We start from the raw sequence: 13,757 nt of genomic DNA on the forward strand, positions 1-13,757 counted from the left end.
TCTCAGGAAAGAGAAAAAAGTTGGAACATTGTAGTTTCCCTTTCGTAAACTAGGTGGTATCTCCAGTAGATTGGTTAATGGTAATGAACTTTGCTGGTGAACATTTCCTTGACATCTATAATGTTAGCAATGCTGAATATGTGCATTTAATCTCTGTAATTAAATAAAATCCTTTGTCGTGGCCTCCTTAACTCTGGCCCAACATTTCCTTGATCCAACTTATGCTTACATTTTTGAAGGTTTTTGTGCCAATTTTGCCGATGGGAACTTAGGCCAAAATGTTCCAGCTTCTTCGTCCTATTGATGCAAGGGCAGTCTGAAAAATTATAGGCAGACTGAGAGTGACAGCACTTTGGTCAAGCAGCTCGACACTATAGAAACATAGAAACATAGAAAATAGGTACACGACTAGGTCATTCGGCCTTTCAAGCCTGCACCACCATTCAATATGATCATGGCTGATCATGCAACTTCAGTACCCCATTCCTGCTTTCTCTCCATACCCATTGATCCCTTTAGCCGTAAGGGCCACATCTAACTCCCTTTTGAATATATCTAATGAACTGGCCTCAACAACGTTCTGTGGTAGAGAATTCCACAGGTTCACAATTCTCTTGAGTGAAGAAGTTTCTCCTCATCTCGGTCCTAAATGGCTTACCTCTTATCTTTAGACTGTGACCCCTGCTTCTGGACTTCCCCAACATAGGGAACATTCTTCGTGCATCTAATCTAACCTATCCAACCCCGTCAGAATTTTATATGTTTCTATGAGATCCCCTCTCATTCTTCTAAATTCCAGTGAATATAAGCCTAGTCGATCCAGTCTTTCTTAATATGTCAGTCCTCCCATCCCGAAAATCAGTCTGGTGAACCTTCGCTGCACTCCCTCAATAGCAAAAATGTCCTTCCTCAGATTAGGAGACCAAAACTGTACACCATATTCAAGGTGTGGCCTCACCAAGGCCCTGAACAACTTCAGTAAGACCTCCCCGCTCCTATGCTCAATTCCTCTCGCTATGAAGGCCAACATGCCATTTGCTGCCTTCACCGCCTGCTGTACCTGCATGCTAACTTTCAATGACTGATGTACCATGACACCCAGATCTCGCTGCACCTCCCCTTTTCCTAATCTGTCACCATTCAGATAATATTCTGCCTTCCTGTTTTTGGCACCAAAGTGGATAACCTCACATTTATCTACATTATACTGAATCTGCCATGCATTTGCCCACTCACCTAATCTGTCCAAGTCACCCTGCAGCCTCTTAGCGTCCTCCTCACAGCTCACACCACCACCCAGCTTAGTGTCATCTGCAAACTTAGAGATATTACATTCAATTCCTTCATCTAAATCGTTAATGTATATTGTAAAGAGCTGGGGTCCCAGCACTGAACCTTGCGGTACCCCACTAGTAACTGCCTGCCATTCTGAAAAGGACCCGTTCATTCCTACTCTTTGCTTCCTGTCTGCCAACCAGTTCTCTCTCCACATCAATACATTACCCCCAATACCATGTGCTTTGATTTTGCACACTAATCTCTTGTGTGGGACCTTGTCGAACGCCTTTTGAAATGACCATATCCACTAGTTCTCCCTTGTCCACTCTACTAGTTACATCCTCACAAAATTCTAGAAGATTTGTCAAGCATGATTTCTCTTTCATAAATCCATTCTGACTTGGACCGATCCTGTCACTGCTTTGCAAATGCGCTGCTATTACATCTTTAATAATTGATTCCAACGTTTTCCCCACCACCGATGTCAGGCTAACCGGTCGAAAATTCCCCGTTTTCTCTCTGCCTCCTTTTTTAAAAAGTTACATTTGCTACCCTCCAATCCATAGGAACTGATCCAGGGTCTATAGAATGTTGGAAAATGACCACCAATGCATCCACTGTTTCTAGGGCCACTTCCTTAAGTACTCTGGGATGCAGACTAACAGGCACAGGGGATTCATCGGCCTTCAATCCCATCAAATTCCCTAACACAATTTCCTGACTAATAAGGATTTCCTTCAGTTCCTCCTTCTTGCTAGATCCTCGGTCCCCAAGTATTTCCGGAAGGTTATTGGTGTCTTCCTTAGTGAAGACAGAACCAAAGTACTTGTTCAATTGGTCTGCCATTTCTGTGTGCTCCATTATAAATTCACCTGATTCTGACCTACATTTGCCTTTACTAATCTTTTTCTCTTCACATATCTATAGAAGCTTGTGCAGTCAGTTTTTATGTTCCCTGCAAGCTTACACTCATACTCTATTTTCCCCCTCCTAATTAAACCCTTTGTCCTCCTCTGCTGAATTCTAAATTCCTCCCAGTCTTCAGGTTTGCTGCTTTCTCTGGCCAATTTATATGCCTCTTCCTTGGATTTAACACTAATCCTAATTTCCCTTGTTAGCCACAGTTGAGCCAATTTCCCCATTTTATTTTTACACCAGACAGGGATGTACAATTGTTGAAGTTCATCCCATCCATATGATCTTTAAATGTCTGTCATTACCTATCCACCTATCCAGGACAAAACAGCCCAATTGTTCGGCACCACCTCCATTGACTTAAACGTTCGCTCCCTCCAGCATTGGCATACCTTGCAGTGTTTACCATCTACAGGATGCACAGCAGCAACTCGCCAAGGTTTCTCAAGCATTTCCTCCCAAATCTATGGCCTCCACCACCTAGGACAAGGGCAGCAGGTGCATGGGAACACCATCGCCTTCAAGTTTCCTATCCTCACCACCACCTTTATTGCCTTAGTCCCTATTAAAAAGATTACTCTCTCCCACGCTGGTCGTTCCCCCAGTACAGCCCTCATCTTCGCTCGTTAAAGTCAAAAGGGCGCAGACTTGAACGGATGTGGCGGACAACTGGGTTAGCTATTCATCGCCAGATCTGGCTCGAACACACACAACTTTATTGGTTCCTACTCTTGTCTCCAAAAACTGCTCACTATTCCAGGATCATTCTGGATTGCAAAAATAACCCCCGGCTACTGTTCGCTACTGCTACCCGTCTCCTTAAACCCCTTTCCCCTGTCTCCACCACACTCGCCTCCAACAAGTGTGGGGAGCTCATGGACTTCTTTGTCTCAAAGATTGAGATCATCCAATCAGCTGCCTCTGCGAATTCCCTTCCTCCACCTAGCCCACAGGGCCAAACTTCATCTGAGGCTCCGCCCTGCCCTAGCCCTAAACTCGCATCTTTCTTTAGTTTCTCCTTGATCTCCCCTCTTGATCTCTCTTAACTCATCTTGTCCATGAAACCCACTTCCTGCTCCCTTGACCCTATTCCCACTAAAGTGCTGACCACCTAACTTCCTTTTTTGACTCCCATGATAGCCGACATTGTTAATGGTTCTCTCTCCTTAGGTACTGTTCCCCTCGCCTTCCAATCTGCTGTCATCACCCCTCTCAAAAAAACGATCCATGACCCCAATTTGCTTGATTGCTATCGCTCCATCTCTCCAACCTCTGTTTTCTGTCTAAAGTACTTGAACGTGTTGTCGCCTCCTAAATCCGTGACCATCTTTACATGAATTCAATATTTAAATCCCTTCAATCTGGTTTTCGCCCCTGCCATAGTACTGAAACGGCTCTCATCAAAGTCATAAATGACATCCTCTGCGAGTGTGACAAAGATAAACCCTCCCTCCTCATCCTTCTGGACCTGTCTGCAGCCTTTGGCACAGTTGACCACTCCATGCTCCTCCAATGCCTCTCCACCGTCGTCCAGTTAGGTGGGAATGCACTCGTCTGGTTCCATTCTTATCTATTTAATCGTAGCCAGAAAATCTCCTGCAATGGCTTTTTTCATCTATATGCTGCCCCTTAGCAATGTCATCCGAAAACACGGAGACAGTTTCCACATGTATGCTGATGACACCCAGCTCTACCTCTCCACCACTTCTCTCGAGCCCTGCTTGGTATCTAGATTGCTTGTCCGACATCCAGTACTGGATGGGCAGAAATCTTGTCCAATTAAATATTGGGAAGACCAAAGCCATTATCTTTGGTCCCCATCACAAACTGCATTCCCTAACCCACTGATTCTATCCCTCTCCCCAGCATCAATCTGAGGGTGAACAAGACCGTTCGCAACCTAGGTGTCCCATTTGATCCTGAAGTTAGTTTCCAGCCTCATATCCACGGCATAACTAAAACCGCCTTTTTCCACCTCCGTAACCTTGCCTGCCTCTGTCCCTGCTTCAGCTGTTCTGCTGAAACCCTCATTCATGCTGTTGTTACCTCTCGACTTGATTACTCCAACTCACTCCTGGCTGGCCTCCCACGTTCTACACTACATAAACTTGAGGTCATCCAAAACTCAGCAGCCCGTATCCTAACTCGCACCAAGTCACAATCACCCATCACCTCGATTTCAAAATTTTCACTCTTGTTTACAAATCACTCCATGGCCTTACCTCTCGGTATCTCTAATCTTTTTCAGCCTCACAACCCCACAAGATGTCTACGCTCCTCAAATTCTGCCCTCTTGAACATCCCTCATTATGACTGCTCAACCGTCAGTGGCCGTGCCTTTAGCTGTTTGGGGCCCTAAGCTCTGGAACTCCCTCCCTAAACCTCTCCACCTCTCGACCTCTCTTTCCTCCTTTAAGATGCACCTTAAAACCTACCTCTTTAACCAAGCTTTTGATCATCTGCCTTAATTTCTTCTTTTGTGGCTCGGTGTCAAATTTATCTGTGTTGTCTTGTAACACTGCTGTGAAGCGCCTTGGGATGTTTTACTACGTTAAAGATGCTATATAAATAAAAGTTATTATCAGCCACACACCATCGTGACGGGGCATATGTTGGCGTTGGGTACTTCCTAATAGAACGCGGAGGTTCAAGAAAATGCCTACCATCTCCTTCTCAAGGGCAGCTAGGGATTGGCATTAAATACTAGCATTGTCAGTAACAACCACAACCTCAATGATTTTTTTAAAATATTGTGCAGCCTTGCTAAGGAAAATTCAAAACGTGAATCAAAAAAATTGCCATCAAATTCCAGAAATCTGTTGCCCCGCTATGAGGTGGCTTTGGGCTATTCTGCGTCTAAATTTTGGGGTGTAAATCTATGGCAGTGCATTACTGCCATAAATGCAAGAAAGTTGCATGAGGTCAGTACTATGCAAATGAACGATAGAGGATTTGGATGGATGTATCTTTTTTTTTGTTCAAGGGATGTGGGCATTGCTGGCAATTTATTGCCCATCCCCAATTACCCTTGAGAAGATAGTGGTGAGTAGCCTTCTTAAACTGCTGCACTCCGTGTGGTGAAGGTACTCCCACAGTGGTGTTAGGAAGGGGGTTCCAGGATTTTGACCCAGCGATGATGAAGGAATGGCGATATACTTCCAAGTCAGGATGGTGTGTGACTTGGAGGGGAACGTGGAGGCGGTGGTGTTGCCATGCACCTGCTGTCTTTGTCCTTCTAGGTCACAGGTTGGAGAAGTGCTAACAAAGAAGCATCTTGTAGATGGCACATTCAGCAGCCACGGTGTGCCGATGATGGAGGAAGTGAATGTTTAAGGTGGTCGGGAGAGCAGGCTCTCGGAGATAGGTAAACCAATTGAAGCCTCTATCCATTTAGTGTCTCATCCTACCCAATGTGGAGGAGATGATGCCCCACAGAGTCCGCATGGCCTCAATGTGAACATTCCTGAGAAATGCTACTCCTCTTGTCACAGACTCCTGCATGGAAGGCCCCATGCAGCATCCACAGAGGTACATGATCTATAGCTGACTGCAGAATATCAATGCCATGCACAAGAACTATAGACAAGTTAGTAGTGGACTAATTGATAAACTCCGATGTGCTGTAGAAGCTCCCTGGCAGGCAGTCCAATGCACTGAGGAGTTGCTTGTGCGAAGAAAGCCACTGATGGTCTTTGAAAAATGAATCCTTTTAAGGGACTGCCGGCTGCTTTTAAGTAGCGGCCACCCGACTGGATTAACCCTGCCATTAGCCCTGCTGACTATCTTTCAATGTAAAAGATAAATGAGAGGGCCTCCTGCTGACTGCATTGGATAGGTGGAGTTGTCACCCTACCATCCCACCGCCCTCCTGATTAAAGGCAAAAAAAAATTGATCTTCCGATATGTTTCACATTATCAAACTCAACAGCCCTTCCAAATGAGTATACTCAGATGTCATCCACAACTGTTCAAACAATAATATTTAGAAAATTAACTAAAACTAGAAAAAAATAATTCTGTAACTAAGTTTTTTTTTTAAAAAGTCTCTTGATGATTGTGCTCCGTATTGGTTTGAATGATGGGTATTTGAAAGAATCACTTTTTCACCATCCACTTAAATTACCGTTGGACAAATGATGCCAAGTGAACAATAACATTTAAACTTAAAGCGTTGATTTGTGTTTTTGTGACTTGTTTGTGATCAGGCCGTGTTTTCATTTTATTATCCCCTTTATTCTGGTTACTTTGTTCCTCTTTTCAGGTCTGTCCTGTGGGGGGATACCTTGTCTCCACTCAGTACCTCCTGATGGACTAACTGAAAGGGGGAAATCACTACGAAGAATGGCAGGCATAAATCTACATTCTTTCACTCTGAGGCACAGCACGTTAGGATGTTTTGCCTCTGGACTGATCTTTAATTACCTATCTGTCAATCATATGTTAAAAATGGTAGGTCAATCCCCCAGCTATTTACAATCTCTCTAATGCACATCTCTTTAACACACTTAATACATAGCCAGAATGTCTGCAGCTTCTTAATTGATTTTTCCACAAACAGAACCAGGGTTCTAATCTCTAGCCTGACTTGTAATTGACCCAAGTATTCATCTCAAGAATGCATATTGATATACCTTGCAACTACAGTTACCACATTTTAGCAACAGAATAAATAATACATTCTACGTTATGTGCTAGTTAGAAAATACTGCATTCTCTGACGAACTGTGAGCAGAGCTATGAGAGATTTGTTGGTGATGTATTAGGAATGATACTACACTCTAAATGTCACAGTCCAGATATCACACTCTTGATACTGCTGCAGAACAATCCCAAGATGCTGTGTGTCACCCTGTTGCAACCTGAAACTGATGAAACATTCCAGTCTCTACAGTTCTTATAAATGACCTTTTTGAGCCTGTGTTTACCAAACAAAGATGCCCTAAATAAAACAAAAATGTTGGAAATACTCAGCAGGTCAAGCAGCATTTGTGGAGAGAGAAACAGAGTTAAAGTTTCAAGTTGATGACCTTTAAAAGGTTCTCATATTTCTAATCTCTCTTTTGTAACTTTCCTATATAGTCTTTATTTTTATTCTTGCGCCATGCACCACCCATCCCCTCCCTACCTCCTTCCAGCAGAGACAACCTTTTATCTAATTCAGGAGTTCTCTGCCCGCTCATAAGTGACCAGGCAAGCCACAGATTTACTCATTTCGATCCAGAAGTAATTTACTCTTGACCTCTATGTTATGATTGATTAATTTTCCAGAAATCCATCTCGTGTCCTTTTGAAGGACTAGAAGGACTTCAGTACTTTCTCTGCTATCCTATTCAACAGACCAATCAGTTACTGAGGAAACTTAAAACATCTGGACTTCCAATCTCACTTATGCTTTCACACATTATATGGGTAGCCCCTGGTTCTATCAACACCATTACAACAAACACTCTTATTTACTTACATAAAGTCCATGTCATAATAATAATCCTAGATACCTGGGTGAGATCCCCTCTAAATCTTCATCCCTGCAGCAAGTGTAAACCCAAGACTTCAAGTCTGTCTTCATAGTTTAACGTTCTCAGCCTGATGATTATCCTTGTTGGTCTTTTCACCTTCTCCAGAGTGACCATATCCTTCAATATCCACAATATCATTTTTCGATTAGCACTTTACAGCCTTCTGGACTCGACATCGGGTTCAATAATTTCAGACCATAACCTCTGCCCCTAATTCTTTTTTCACATGGCAACTGTTGATGATTCCTGCATTCCCATTTACACCTCATCTAGACTCTTATTTTGTTTCTTAATTTCTTCCATTACCATCTCATTTAGTCTTGCACCATCATCCCATTTGTCTTTTAATCTTTCATGCCTTCCATCCTATCACAGATCTTTCCTTTTGTTCTTTCCGCCCCTCCCTCCTTTCCCTGTACCAAAATCTGTTGTATCTCCTACTTTTTCCAGTTCTGACAAAGGACCATCGACCTGAAATGTTAACTCTGTTTCTATCTCCACAGATGCTGCCTGACCTGCTGAGTATTTCAAGCATTTTCTGATTTTATTTCACAATATTCTTCCTCAGTGGGAGGACCAAAAATGGATATGGTACTCCAATGAGGTCATACCAAGGCATTTTTAACCTATTTTTGTGGTCCTAGTTTTCTAATGAATGATCTGGGCAAGAAAGCTCAGAATCCTGCTAACTTTTGCTGTGACCTGATACTGAACTTGCACTTTTAACAGCTTGGTTGATAATCATTCTTCTCAGTTACCTTTAACCAAATACACATTCATATCATAGCCTTTATCCTTATTTTGTGTACGTGTATGCATAACTGCAAACTCTGCATTGAAGAGCATTTGCCAGACTTGGATCCACTTTTCCAATCTATCAAAATCCAATTGAACCTATTTCCCTTTCTAGTTTACTGAATTAAGCATGCAGATTCGTGTCATCCGCATACTTAATTAATGTCCTTCCCGCACACCATTCTAGATCATTTAATGAATATAATGAACAGAAGGTAATTCCAAACTGAACCCTGCGTATCCCACTTGTAACCCGATCCCATTTGGAAGTTAATTCATTTAAAACTACCCCTTGCTTACAGCCCCTTAGTCATTTTTAATCTACCTTAAAATTTCTGCCCTGCCACATCAGATATAGGCCCGGATCTCTCACTTCCTGCTAGCAAAGGGTTTGGGGAATGGCTGCCAGTCATTGCACGAATCCCGCTGTGACACTGACCTAGTTTCCTGGGTTGAGGGTCATTATTGAGGCAGTTTGGGCACCTGGTGCGATTCTGGGTACCAAGAGGAAGCATGCTACTATTGAGGAGCAAGAAATGGGACACTTGCTGAGGTGCCAGATAGGGGGGAATAAAGGGGACAGGGCTTGAAACCATAGATATGGTTTTGGGCCTGAGAACAGGGAGAGGTGCCCACTATTGAGCCCCCATCTCACAAAAGGGCTTCAGTCTATGCTTACTGTCCCTGATGTTGGCACTGCCGAGGAAAACGGGCAGCTTATCAAACATTTACACATAACAAATGTGGTGAGGTAGCACCTGGTGGTATTGCCTGCTGCGATGGGGAGGAATATCTATGTCTGGGGGGGAACGTACTGGTAGGCATCCCGACTTAATTTTTCCTTGATTTTCCTCCTTCCTGCCTGAAATCGGGCCTGAAAACCGATTTAATTTTCGTGCACAATTTGTTGCGTTGTTAAAAGGCTTTTTTTTGGAAATCCTAGTAGATGTTGTCTACCAACTCTCCTTGAGCCAAGTCTTCAGAAAAATTGATCTGGTTGTCAAAATTTACTGTACTTTCTGAAGCTGTATTTGGTATCCTTCATAACCTTTATAATTCTGAATGCCTATTTATACTCTTATGTTTTCTTATATACACCTTTTATATTTTCCATTAACCCTCTGCACGACAGAAATTATGCTTGCCAGTATATAATACATAGCACTTGACTTTAGTCCTTGTACGAATAAGGTGAACATGTGTGCTTTTCTCTAATCATCTGGCGCTGCCCCAATTCTCAGCTGTTCAAAATATACACTCAAGCATCACAAAAGATCTCTGGCGTTTCAGCACCCTGGGATCAATTGGCCGTGGCTGCTTTTTCTATCTTGAACCATTTTAAATTTAGCCAGCACCATATTCCTTGTGAACTGCAAGAAACCCTTTTAGATGATAGCCCTGTCTGCTGGGCTATCATCTCATAGTTAGAAACAAATAGTCCTGACTATGTTCTACTATCCTCTCTAGATTCATTAGCTTTTTTAATATCCTTCTTTGTTAACCTTACTTGCTTCTTGAACCTTTCTCTATATTAATGATAATTAGTCTGTTTGTAACTTCGGAAGTACCTCTTATGTGCCAGTTGCTGAGTTAATTAAATTCACATTTAACTATGTTGCTTTTTCTGATTATATATTATCTTCCTTTTCATAGGGATATATATAAGGGTTATTTTCCCTTTTAATGTCTTTAAAACCTTTTTTTAGTCATCTGCTCATCATCTCTTATTTAACTGTTGCTAAGTGAACAACTTACATTAATGTAGCATCTTTAACATACAAAAAAATCCCAAGGTTCTTCACAGGCATAATTTAAAAAATGGAGAACAACCAAAGAAGGAGATAGAAGGGATGACCAAAGAGGTGGGTTATAAGTAAGGGCCTTCATGAAGGAGAGGAAGGTGGTGAGTCAGAGGGGTTTATCGAGGCAACTCTAGAATATGGGACTTAGGTAGTTGAAGATACGGCTGCCAATAATGAGGTGAGGGGAAGAAGAATGTACAAAAGGCCTGAATCGGAGTTGGGTGGGGGTGTTTATAGGCCTGGAGGGGATTAGAGATAGAAAGGATGAGACCATGGAGGAATTTAAACTCTAGGATGAGAATTTAAAATTTGAGACGTTGGGGGACCAGGTTTCAATGTCGGTCATTGAGGACAGGTGCTGGGCAAGTGGAACTTTATGCAGGATATGATACATGCAGCAGAGTTTTGAATGATCTGAAGTTTAAGGAGGGTTTAGAAGGTAGGAGGCTGGCAAGGAGAGCATTTGAATAGTTGCCATTCGATAATCCTCAGATGGAAAATAGGCGGTCTTTGCGATGGAAAAGATATAGGGTCGAAAGCTGTGCTTAGGATTGAACAGGACGCTGAGTTTGCGAACAGTCTGAGATAGTGACTGGGGAGGGGGATGAAATTGGAAGCAAAGTTACGGAGTTTGCGGCAGAGGACAAAAACAATTGCTTCAATCTTCCCATTGTTTAACTGGAGGGAATTGTGGCTCGTCCAAGACTGGATGTCGTACAGGCAGTCTCATAACATAGAGGCAGTGGAAGGGTTGAGGGAGGTGATGTAGCGGTAGAGCTACATGTTGTCAGCAAACATGTGGAACCTGATCCTCTGTCTCTGGATAATATCACTAAGAGTTAACTTGTAGATGATGGAGAAGTGAACCAAAGATAGATCCTTGGGGTCTCTGGAGTTAATGGGTTGGGAAGAGAAGCCATTGCTCGAGGTGCTCTGTAAATTGAGTTTGTTAAATGCAGCACCATTATATAATTATCTCTAAACTTGGCACACAGATTTTAAATCTTATCCACCATTATAACCCTTTTAAATTTAACGTAACTTATGCTAATACAGCATGAAAAACTAAATTAGAGAGTACACAGTATTAGACACTAAATTCTAGCCCTAGTTTTGCAAGGTCATCAACATTGGGGCTGCACTTGCTTATGGTAAGGTCACACTCACAATAGTAAGGAAAGAACATAAGAAATAGGAGCAGGAGTAGACCATTTGACCTCTCGAACCTGCTCAGCCATTCAATAAGATCATGGCTGATCTGATCCTGGCCTCAACTCCACTTCCCGCTCACTCCCTATAACTCTTGACTCCCGTATCTTTCAAAATCTGTCTATCTCCACCTTAAATACATTCAATGACCCAGCCGCCACAGCTCTCTGAGGTAGAGAAGTCCAAAGATTCACAATCCTCTTGAGAGAAGAAATTCCTCCTCATTTCCATTTTAAATGGGCAACACCTTATTAACATAGAAACATAGAAAATAGGTGCAGGAGTAGGCCATTCGGCCCTTCGAGCCTGCACAGCCATTCAATAAGATTATGGCTGATCATTCCTTCAGTACCCCTTTCCTGCTTTCTCTCCATACATCTTGATCCCCTTAACCGTAAGGGCCATATCTAACTCCCTCTTGAATATATCCAATGAACTGGCATCAACAACTCTCTGCGGCAGGGAATTCCACAGGTCGACAACTCTCTGAGTGAAAAGGTTTCTCCTCATCTTCGTCCTAAATGGCCTACCCCTTATCCTAAGACTGTGTCCCCTGGTTCTGGACTTCCCCAACATCGAGAACATCCTTCCCGCATCTAATCTGTCCAGTCCCGTCAGAATCTTATATGTTTCTATGAGATCCCCTCTCATCCTTCTAAACTCCAATATATAAAGGCCCAGTTGATCCAGTCTCTCCTCATATGACAGCCCAGCCATCCCTGGAATCAGTCTGGTGAACCTTCGCTGCACTCCCTCAATAGCAAGGACGTCCTTCCTCAGACTAGGAGACCAAAACTGAACACAATATTCCAGGTGTGGCCTCACTAAGGCCCTGTACAACTGCAGTAAGACCTCCCTGCTCCTATATTTAAATCCCCTAGCTATGAAGGCCAACATACCATTTGCCTCCATTACCGCCTGCTGTACCTGCGTGCCCACTTTCAGTGACTGATGAACCATGACACCCAGGTCTCGTTGCACCTCCCCTTTTTCTAGTCTGCCGCCATTCAGATAATATTCTGCCTTTGTGTTTTTGCCCCCAAAATGGATAACCTCACATTTATCCACATTATACTGCATCTACCATGTATTTGCCCACTCACCTAATCTGTCCAAGTCACCCTGCAGCCTCTTAGCGTCCTCCTCACAGCTCACACCGCCACCCAGTTTAGTGTCATCTGCAAACTTGGAGATATTACACTCTATTCCTTCATCCAAATCGTTATGTATATTGGAAAGAGCTGAGGTTCCAGCACTGAGCCCCGCGGCACCCCACCAGTAACTGCCTGCCATTCTGAAAAGGGCCCGTTTATCCCGACTCTCTGCTTCCTGTCTGCCAACCAGTTCTCTATCCATGTTAGTACATTACCCCCAATACCATGCGCTTTGATTTTGTACACCAATCTCTTGTGTGGGACCTTGTCAACATCCACTGGTCCTCCCTTGTCCACTCTACTAGTTACATCCTCAAAAAATTCCATAAGATTAGTCAAGCATGATTTCCCTTTCATAAATCCATGCTGACTCGGTCTGATCCTGTCACTGCTTTCCAAATGTGCTGCTGTTTCATCCTTAATGATTGAATCCAACATTTTCCCCACGATGTCAGGCTAACCGTTCTAAAATTACCCGCTTTCTCCCTCCTTTTTTAAAAAGTGGCGTTACATTAGCTACCCTCCAGTCCATAGGAACTGATCCAGAGTCGATAGATTGTTGGAAAAGGATCACCAATGCATCCACTATTTCTAGGGCCACTTCCTTAAGTACTCTGAGATGCAGACTATCAGGAGCCGGGGATTTATCGGTCTTTAATCCCATCAATTTCCCGAACACAATTTCCCGATTAATAATGATATCTTTCAGTTCCTCACTAGACCCACTGGCCCCTATTACATTCGGAAGATTATTTGTATCTTCCTTTGTGAAGACAGAACCGAAGTATTGGTTCAATTGGTCTGCCATTTCTTTGTTCCCCATTATAAATTCACTTGAATCCGACTGCAAGGGACCTACATTTGTCTTTACTAATCTTTTTCTCTTCACATATTTATAGAAGCTTTTGCAGTCAGTTTTTATGTTCCCTGCAAGCTTCCTCTCGTACTCTATTTTCCCCTTCTTAATTAAACCCTTAGTCCTCCTCTGTTGAATTCTAAATTTCTCCCAGTCCTCAGGTTTGTTGCTTTTTCTAGCCAATTTATATGCCTCTTCCTTGGTTTTAACACTATCCTTAATTTCCCTTGTT

General features: G+C 42.9%; 1 protein-coding gene across 18 annotated transcripts in view; it reads left to right on the forward strand.

Annotated features, from left to right (window-relative positions):
- Positions 1 to 13,757, forward strand: part of banp (BTG3 associated nuclear protein) — a 392,933-nt gene that overhangs the window by 50,176 nt on the left and 329,000 nt on the right. For 16 of the 18 annotated variants that reach the window (XR_011596362.1, XM_070898113.1, XM_070898120.1 and 13 more), the window contains one exon: positions 6,455 to 6,642. The exons of the other annotated variants lie outside the window; for them this stretch is intronic. The gene's annotated coding sequence lies outside the window, so the exon portion shown is untranslated. The remainder of the gene's footprint in view (positions 1 to 6,454; positions 6,643 to 13,757) is intronic. 18 annotated transcript variants of the gene reach the window in all.

The sequence above is a fragment of the Pristiophorus japonicus genome, chromosome 13, assembly GCF_044704955.1.
Source record: "Pristiophorus japonicus isolate sPriJap1 chromosome 13, sPriJap1.hap1, whole genome shotgun sequence".
Classification (NCBI taxonomy): Eukaryota; Metazoa; Chordata; class Chondrichthyes; family Pristiophoridae; genus Pristiophorus; species Pristiophorus japonicus.